This window comes from Leptonychotes weddellii, chromosome 2, assembly GCF_054177405.1.
Source record: "Leptonychotes weddellii isolate Sample4059 chromosome 2, ASM5417740v2, whole genome shotgun sequence".
NCBI lineage: Eukaryota > Metazoa > Chordata > Mammalia > Carnivora > Phocidae > Leptonychotes > Leptonychotes weddellii.
The window spans coordinates 68465082-68472735 of record NC_138370.1 but is presented as its reverse complement, the minus strand read 5'-3'; the positions used below and the strand labels follow the sequence as shown (position 1 = coordinate 68472735).

Genomic DNA, 7654 nt, shown 5'->3' with positions numbered 1-7654 from the left:
AGCTCCGTCTCTGCAGCTGGCTTCCCCACTCCGATACCTGGGAGCTCATCTGCACTCAGGCACCCCCAGTCTTTCTGTGACCCCGAGGGTCCTGAGACCACACTGTCCCGCAAGGGTTCCACCCCCCACTTAGCCACCGGAGCGACGTCCCACAGCGGAGCCGACTTCTAAAAGTTCCGATTTTGTGCTCCGCGGCTCTATCACTTGCCAGAAGCAGCCAGTGGAGGCCCCCTCCCCCTCCGTCTATCCTCGTGGATATCGCCTCGGATTCACTTCTCCGCACGTCCTACCTTCCAGAAAGTGGTCGCTTTTCTGTTCAGAGAGTTGTTGCTATTCTTTTCTTCGATCTCCTGTTGAGTTTGTAGGTGTTCAGAATGGTTTGATCCCTATCCAGCTGAATTCCTGGGACCAGACGAAATCCAGGTCTCCTACTCCTCTGCCATCTTGCTCCGCCCCCTGTTTTGCTTCTATTTTTATGTTAAAGAGTCTGTGTTGAATAAAGTTGCTGGTGCTTATGCAAAATTGTCCCTTATCCCCACACTGGATGGATCCACAGCCAGAGCCTAGGTGAGGCCATGCTTTCAATTTACTAGATCCACAGTCCCTTAGACCTTCTTAACCTCTCCCAAGTTGGGTGCTGATACCTCTGAACACTAGGAAGGTCCTTCGTCATCTCTCAAGTCCAAGACCATTCTGAGGCATTGCTATGACCATGTGGGGGGTGTATGTTGGGAATGGGATATGGCTGTGTGTGGTTGCCTAGGGCTTCTGTGTAGTTTTATAAGTGGCATTGGGGTATAGATGAGAATAAATCATGGTTATCAATGAGAACAAGACAAACGATAACATGATCCATTGAACATCTTTATGTCCAATATCTGTGGTTTTTTGTACCTGGACAAACTTAAAGTTTGAAGATAAAGAGTTTGTGTATATATTTGTGTGGATTTGGGATGAGTGACTGTCTAGGAAATAGATATTTTTCATACTTCCTTTTAGAGATGCACCCATGGTTTGGTGTTAGCCTAAGTATTTGGCCAAAATTTTTGTCTTTAGAGGCCAAATGCCTACTTCAGTTGTCATTCTATATGTTTGCAGAATCAGCAATGTGGTCCTATAGGTTCCTATCACAATGAATCTGCATAGCAATGCCAACAACAGGAACAAAGCATATAATTCAGATTTATTGCTACTATCTGAATATTCTCTTTCAAATGTAGATATACATTCTACATGTGGTTTGGAATGAAACATATGTCTACAGATTTAAGATGTTGATGGTTGAAATACAATGTAAATGTTATTGCAAGAATAAAATAGGGCAATATTTAATGATGATTGTGCAAATTGCTAACTTTACATACAAAAATAATCAGATTTTAAACAATAAATTTATAAGGAAGTAGATTTAAAGTAAAGATTAATATTAAGGGAGCATTAATTAGCTAGATAATGTTAGGAAGACTATTATATCCTCTTAGAGTCAGTAAATATTTATAAAATTTAAATAACATAAGAAAGAATAATAGAGGGGTACCTGAGTGGCTCAGTCGTTAAACTTCTGCCTTCTGCCTTTTCACTTCTTCCACTCCTCCCTCTGCCCCTCCCTCCTCATGCTCTCTCTCTCTAAAATAAATAAAGTCTTTAAAAATATTAAAGAAAGAATAATAGAAACCATATGAAGATTAGAATTAGTCTTAGGAGTTGTATCAGTATTCAAATATTAATTTAAAAAAAATTTCAAATTATTATAATATATATATTTTAAAAACAAGTCTATTTATTTATTTATTTTTAAGACAGGAGGGAGGGGCAGAGGGAGAGAAAGAATTCTAAGCAGAGCCCGATGCGGGGCTCCATCTCACAACCCTGAGATAATGACCTGAGCAGCAGAAACCAAGAGTTGGAAGCTTAACTGACTGAGCCACCCAGGTGTCCCTCAAATTATTTTTATTTTATAGTTTGTGGGTTTTTTTGTTTTTTTGTTGGTTGTTTTTGTTTTTGTTTTTGTTTTGGAGACTTAATTCCATTAAGCCATGAGTCTTTCAGGAAAAAGTTCACTTTGGAAATTCTTCACAGCTTGAGGAATGGATAAAAAGCAAAATGTTACTTGCTTTGTTAAAATTTCACAAGGTGGGGAAACAACCTAAATCATGTACAACACCTGTGACAAATCATCTTTGATCGAGGCATAACAAAGAATATATAGAATAAAGGAAGACAGTGTTAAGAAAAAATGAGAAACTCCTAAAATATCATGTTCCTCTACCAACCTCAGTTGCAAGGATGCATGTATTTCATATCACACATGAGTTGTATGGTGAGCACAGGAGAATCTATCAGTTGAAAGTACTGATAAAATGTTCTTCTTTTACTGTGTCAATTTTTTAAGAATTTACTACTGGTTTTAATGATAAAATTATAGTAAAAATTACTTTTAGGTAAAATTCCAAGATTCTGACATCTGAAAAGTTCATTTATGATGGTGAACTCAGGTTAGGGTCTTAGTTTTAGCTGAACATTGATTTTAACATTTGTTTATTTTACATTACCCATAATTTCGCACAACCTCTATGTCTAATGCTCTAAGCATTACTCCTGCAGCACATAGTACATAAAAAAAAAAGGAAGAGTTCATACTGCTGCTAATAAGGTTGACATTTTCCTCTGTGTTTTTCTTTGTTGCTGTTTGTTTTATTTTTTTCTTCTCTGTGACATGCTTTTTGAATTTCTGCCCATTTGGGAGGGGTGCTTATCTTTTTTCTTTCTTTTTTTTTTTTAAAGATTTTATTTATTTGACAGAGAGAGACACAGAGAGAGAGGGAACACAAGCAGGGTGAGTGGGAGAGGGAGAAGCAGGCCTCCCGTGGAGCAGGAAGCCTGATGCGGGGCTCGATCCCAGGACCCTGGGATCATGATCTGAGCCGAAGGCAGATGCTTAACAACTGAGCCACCCAGACGTCCCTATCTTTTTCTTATAGTTTTGTAAAAGTTCTTCATAAATCTAGCTTATTCTTGTTTTATTATTCCTTTTTGTAAAATTTTCTCCACTCTGCTTTTGGTGTCTTTTGATAGACAGAAATTTAAAATTTAATTTATCAAATTTATCAGTATCTTTTTTTTGAAAAGTTCTTTCCTACCATGAGGTCATAAAAATATTTTGCCATATTTTTTCTGAAAATTGTGAAGTTTTGCCCATCACATTTAAATCTCCAATCAATTTAGAATTAATTTTTTATGTGTATATTTTATATTAGTTTGAATAACCAATTTTTCCAGTACTATTCATCAAATATAGTTTTAGTGATTTTCAGTGCTATCTCCAACATAAATCAAGGTTCCATTTGTTTGAGATTCTGTTTGGAGCCTCTGTGTTCTATTCCATAGGTCAATTTATCCCTTCACAAATGCCACATTTAAAAATTACAATAGGTTTATAATAAATCTTGATTTTTATGTGCATAAAGTGTTTTCCTCGCTTTTCTCCTCCTTCTTCAACAGTGTCTTGGTTATTTTAAGTTTTGCTTTTCCATACAAATTTTAAAACTAGGTTATAATTTATTTGAAAATTCTGCTGTGGTTTTTGTTTTTTGAAGTATACTTTACGTACAGGAAAACAGGTTTAAATGTACAATTCAGTGAGTTTTAAAAAGTGTATAACCTACGTAACGCATAGTCAATCAAGATATAGAATATTTCTGTCACCACAAAAAGTTCTCTTGTGGCCCCTGTCTGTTAATTCCTACCTGCCAGAAGCAACCACTGTTCTGGTTTCTATCATCAGAAGTTAGTTCTGTGTGCTCTTGAATTTTAAATTAGTAAATCCATGTGCTGTGTACTCTTTTGTGTCTGGCTTTTTTATTTTAAGATTTTATTTATTTGTCAGATTGAGAGAGAGAGAGAACACATGAGCAGGGGGAGTAGCAGGCAGAGGGAGAAGCAGGCTCCCTGCTGAACAAGGAGCCCGATACAGGACTCGATCCCAGGACTCTGGGATCATGACCTGAGCTGAAAGCAGACGCTTAACTGACTGAGCCACCCAGGCACAGGCACACAGCTCCTGGTTTTTGAATGTGGAATTTTTTTGTTTTTTTCATTTTCAAACGTCTATTCCACCCATTTGGGATATATTCACTCAACATAGAGTGCTATTTTAACATTTTTTTCCTTTAGCACTTTATTTTTTTATTTTTATTTTTTTAAAAAAATTTTATTTATTTATTTGTGAGAGAGAGAGAGAAAGAGCACAAGCAGGGGGAGTGGCAGACAGAGGGAGAAGCAGGCTCCACACTGAACTAAGAACCTGATATGGGACTCAGTCCTAGGACCCTGAAATCATGACCTGAGCCGAAGGCAGATGCTTAACCCACTGAGCCACCCAAGCGCCCTGATAAAATTAGTATCCTATGAGGGAAAAATAAAGCAGGGGAAAGGGATAAAGGATAAAAGAGGTAGTTATTGTGGTGATAATGATGCATGTATATTTTTAAAAAAATAGAATTTTGAGGAAAGGCCTGTCTGAATAGGTGATATTTGAGCATAGACTCAAGCAAAGCAGTTAAGTGACTGTTTATACACAGAATAAGGGGCTGATTATTAGATGTGATTTCAGAGGCATTGGGAAGGCTGCATTCTCCACTAAGCTTCTGAAATCCAGCTGTCTGAACCTTGCACCTTTATCTTAAGGCTTTATTGCCTTAAGATGCAAATCCCTTTGGGAGAGTGTCTATTTAAACTTTTTCCTGTCAAATATTTCTGCGTGAATGAATTTCAGAATTTTGATGAAGAAGTGAAAATAATAGTTCAAGAACATAAGGAGTCAGAGAAGTATAGTTGTTCAGAGCTGAATTGCCTGGGTGTCAAATCCTGGCTCTGTTACTTAGTAGCTGTGTGTGGCCTTCATCAGGTTACTTAATATCCTAATGCCTCAGTTACTTCAGTTGTAAAATGGGGGTAATAATAATATCTGTCCTAGTATAGTTGCTATGATGATGGTATGCTGTAGCATTTTCAATTTTCACAGTTCTTCCTCCTGGGAGGATTACCCATCTCTCTGCTCCATTGTCAGACTTGGTCAAGTCACTTTTTTTTTGGCCTTTGAAATGTGAGCTTAAGTGATGTATATAAATTATAAGCAAAAACTTTAAGATCCATCATATATTTTCACCATTGTTTCTCTCCCCTCTGCTGTGAGAATGGTGACGTCTCAGATAGGGGTTTCTTCAGCCTGCAACCTGGAGTAAAGAGGGCATGAAGCAGAGTCACACTCAAAGTCAACATATAATGAGATATACACGCTGTTACGAGCCACTGAAATTTGGGGTCATTTTGTAGTGCTGCATCTTTTAACTCTCATTGATATAAATGAATTATTATTTCTAACATGCTTGTAACAGTATCTAGCACATGGTGTATATTAAATAAATAAATATAACTTTGAAGGAATATAGCTGTTGAAGAGAAACCATAATAAAATCACAAGACTTGGAAAAAAATAAAAATAAAATAAAATAAAAAATCACAAGACTGGGGGTCCAAAGCCAAATTTCTTGATTACTTCTTGATTCTGCCATAATTTTGTGCTAAAGATACAAAATATTGGGTGATGTGTCATTTCTTTGCACTCTGAACCAGATATTAGAAGTAAGATGTTGGAATTGGATATTAGAAAAAAGATGTTGGAGTTGATTAATTTGCTAATGTTCTGCATTACAATTGTTTCCAAAGTGCTTCTTAAGGAGTCTTTACTCCTCACTCCTATGTATACTTCTTAAGTACAACATGGCCTATGAAAAAATATGTACACAACGCCTATTACAGTGTTCTCACAAAACAATCTCCTTAATGTTTTTCAACTAACTGGATAACCGTAAGAAAAAATTAACTTGTTAATCTGGATGGTTTGAAAAAAAAAAAGAGTTTCTACTCATCCTGTATATGTTGTAGGAGTGACCATGATTTTCCTAATCCCATTCTATTTGCTTTGTTAGCTAAGTTATTGTACTAAATTCTGAAGCTTATATTTCTCCTTATATTTTTGCTTGGAAATTTAATTATTCCTAAGCTTTTTGACTTAAATTGCTTCTGGTGGATTAACTGGGTAAAGGAAGAATGAAGACTATTCTTTTTTCTTATTTATGTCTACCAAAAAGGTCACAGGTTTAAGAATATATTAGAAGTCAATCATAGCAATACTTTTTTAAAAGGGGAGGTTAATCTAAATTGAATAAATTGTGATTAAAAAATGATGTCAAGATTTGAGCAATTTCCTCCTTGAATCATTGAACAATATTTTTTTTAAAGATTTTATTTATTTATTTGAGAGAGAGAGAGAGCATGAGAGGGGGGAGGGTCAGAGGGAAAAGCAGACTCCCTGCCAAGCAGGGAGCCCGATGCGGGACTCGATTCTGGGACTCCAGGAATATGACCTGAACCGAAAGCAGTCGCTTAACCAACTGAGCCACCCAGGCACCTGAATCATTGAACAATATTAAAAATGTCTATGCTGTTAAAAAATACTCTGCTGAAAGTCTGGAAATGGAAGAGCAATTGGAATATACATCCATAATAAAAATTTAGTGTATGGAAGGAACTTTATTACAAATTTGCAATAATTTATATTATATATTATCCTTTATAAAATGGTATGCTTTCCAACACTATAAATATAAAAGGATATCCTTTATAAAAGTGTTAAAAATTATCTCTTAATTAAATAGTTATTTAATTACAACCAAAGGTACTTAGTCATTGAGGCTGATAGGGAAGAATTTAAATCACTAGGGAATGAAATATCAAGAGAAAAATTAGAAAAAGTAGTGCATGTGTTTGAAAAAAATCTTTTTGCTTAGGGACTGGAAGGCATGAATTTTTATTTTAAATCTACTTCTTAAAAGTTATTCTTTATTATATAGATAACTTTGGAAAATGTAATATATATCTGTGTTCCCACCACTTACCTTTATCAAATCTTTATATTATTTTGTGTTTACTTCAGTTACTTCATTTTTCAAGAAATGCAACATTACAGATATAATTACTATCTCTGTTTCCCTCCCTGAGTTAGCACTGTCCCGACGCTGACGTGGGCAGAGGGAGACTGGAGCTGGGGCTGTTGCAGCCAAATTATCAATGTCCCACCATCCAGTCGGGCAACTCTAACTGCCTTAACTCTTCCATTTCAACAGATCCTAAAGAAGGTAATAGGGACTAAAATGTTGATGGGTGAAGTGTTGAGAGAAGCTGCCTTTACATTTGCTGAGGCCACGTTCACAGCAAGGGACTTCCGCACTACATTGTCCACAATGTACAGAAAGCCCTACTGAAGCTTCCAGAGAAGAAATATAATGCAGCCGGTGTGACTCTGCCAGGAATTTGAACATTATCCGAAGGAACGAAGGAATGAAGGAACGAACCAGCAGGTGTGAACTGACTGGTTTGGCCATTAGAATTAAGCCAGAGCAGTGGAAGTACCGGTGGGAGGAGCTTCACTGCAGGCTTCCTTTGTTACTTTGGATGAAGCTATTAAGATAACCAACAGGTGTGTAAATGCCACAGAACATGCCATCATTCCCCAGTACCCTTGCTCATATCATCACAGAGCTGGATAAGAGAAAGTGAGAAGAATTCTACAGGTTAAGGAAAATTCAGAAGA

The 7654-nt window shown here is 36.6% G+C and overlaps 1 pseudogene; it reads left to right on the top strand.

Annotated features, from left to right (window-relative positions):
- The window catches only part of LOC102742004 (V-type proton ATPase subunit D-like), a 20649-nt pseudogene that overhangs the window by 12547 nt on the left and 448 nt on the right, over positions 1–7654 (top strand).